The sequence below is a fragment of the Macadamia integrifolia genome, unplaced genomic scaffold (assembly GCF_013358625.1).
Source record: "Macadamia integrifolia cultivar HAES 741 unplaced genomic scaffold, SCU_Mint_v3 scaffold_18A, whole genome shotgun sequence".
Classification (NCBI taxonomy): Eukaryota; Viridiplantae; Streptophyta; class Magnoliopsida; order Proteales; family Proteaceae; genus Macadamia; species Macadamia integrifolia.
The window spans coordinates 435,792-438,150 of NW_024870636.1; positions in this window are offsets into that span (position 1 = coordinate 435,792).

Consider the following 2,359-nt stretch of genomic DNA (forward strand, 5'->3'; position numbering starts at 1 on the left):
AACGCGTCGAAGGTTGGATTGGCAAACTGAGTTCCATTGTCCGTAACCACAACCTGGGGGATTCCAAATCTGTATACTACCGCCCTTTGGAAGAAGTCCCTTATGTTCTTTTCGGTTATCGTCGCTAGGGCTTCGGCTTCCGCCCACTTCGTGAAGTAGTCGATTGCCACCACGACAAACTTCCTTTGTCTCGTGGCCAGGGGGAACGGGCCTAAGATGTCCATCCCCCACATGGCGAATGGTACTGGGCTAGATAAGGACGAGAGCTTGGTAGAATGTAGCCTAGGCACGGGGGCGAACATCTGGCACTTGACACATTTCCTGACCAGTGACTCTGCGTCCTTTCTCATTGTCGGCCAGTATAGGCCCTGCCTTAGTACTTTGTGCGCCAGGGCCCGGGCTCCAAGGTGTTGGCCACATATCCCTTCATGCACTTCCCGGAGCGCGTACTCGCCGTTGGAAGAATCCAGGCACTTGAGGTATGGTGAGGTGAACCCTATCTTGTATAGCGTGTCACCCTTCAGGAAGAAGCGCGCTGACCTCATTCTTACTTTTCTTGCTTCGTCCCTATTCTCTGGGGGCTTTCCCTCCTTGAGGTATTCTATTATGGCGTCCATCCATCTTTGGCCGTTTTCACCCACGGGTAATACCTCGCGGGGTTTTTCGATGCTTGGCTGTGGTAGTACTTCGAAATACACCGCTCGTCCAAGTTCTGCGAAGTTGGAAGTGGCCAGCTGTGATAGTGCGTCTGCGCTAGCATTCTCTTCTCGTGACACCTGCTTTACCTCAAATTCCTTGAAAGCCGCTGACCTATCTCGCACAGTGTTCAAGTATTCGGCCATCCTCTGCTCTTTAGCCTCGTATTCACCATCAAAGCCCGAGCCAGATTAATTTCGCCTATTATCGCTTTGTATTCCGCTTCGTTGTTGGAGGCGTAGAAGTCGAACCGTAGGGCGTATTCTACTTTGAAACCCTCGGGACTTACCAACACGATTCCTGCGCCGCTTCCATCGCTGTTGGAAGCCCCATCCACATACAGTGTCCAAGCCTCATCTCCTTGTTCCTCGGTAGATTCCTTCGGGTCATCGGGGATCGTCGTCTCCGCTATGAAGTCTGCGAGGGCCTGTGCTTTAATTACGGTTCTCGGCTTGTACTGGATGTCGAATTCTCCCAACTCTATGGCCCAATTTACTAGGCGACCGAACATATCTGGTCGCTGTAGTATTTTCTTCAGGGGCTGGTTGGTGAGTACGCATACCGTATGTGACTGAAAATATGGCCTCAGCTTTCTTGCCGCCGTCACGAGGGCGTACGCCACTTTCTCCGCCTTTCGGTATCTTCTCTCGGCATCTAGAAGGGTTCGGCTGACGTAGTATATTGGCCGTTGTTGCCTTCCTTCCTCTTTCGTCAGTACGGCGCTTACAGCAACTGCCGATATAGCAAGGTACAGCTGCAAGGCATCCTCGGTGTTCGACTTTGTCAGCAGCGGGGGTGCAGCCAAGTATTCCTTCAATTGTTTGAAAGACTTTTCGCACTCCTCCGTCCACTCGAACTTTTTGGTCCCTTTCAGGGCTTTGAAGAAAGGAAGGCATCTATCTGCAGACCGAGACATGAATCTTCCGAGGGCGGCGACCCGACCCGTCAGCTCCTGGACTTGCTTCACATTCTGGGGTGACCTCATGTCCCGAATGGCTTGTATTTTGACTGGGTTGGATTCAATTCCTCTCTCCGAGACGATGAAGCCGAGGAACTTTCCCGAGGCTACTCCGAAGGCACATTTTGCCGGGTTCAGCTTCATGCCGTACCGTCGCAGCACCTGGAACGCCTCTTCCAAGTCTTGGATGTGTCTTTCTGCCTTCAGGCTTTTCACGAGCATGTCGTCCACATACACTTCCTTGGTTTTGCCGATTATCCCTTTGAAAATTTTATTCACCAACCTTTGATAGGTGACCCTTGCGTTCTTTAGTCCGAAAGGCATGACCTCATAGCAGTACAACCCACCCTCGGTTATGAAGGATGTTTTCGGGACATCGGCCTCGGACATTTTGATTTGGTTGTACCCCGAGTATGCATCCATGAAACTCAGCGCCTCGTATCCCGCCGTGGCGTCGATGAGGAGGTCTATCTTTGGCAGGGGGTATACGTCCTTCGGGCAGGCCTTATTCAGGTCGGTGAAGTCGATGCAGATCCTCCACTTCCCGTTTGCCTTCGGGACCATTACCACGTTAGATATCCACTCCGGGTACTGGATCTCGCGGATGAACCGGGCCTTCAGTAACTTTTCCACTTCCTCGTCTATCTTCTTCTATCTTTCGGGGGCGAATGTCCTCTTCTTCTGCTGCACCGGCTTCTTCATTGG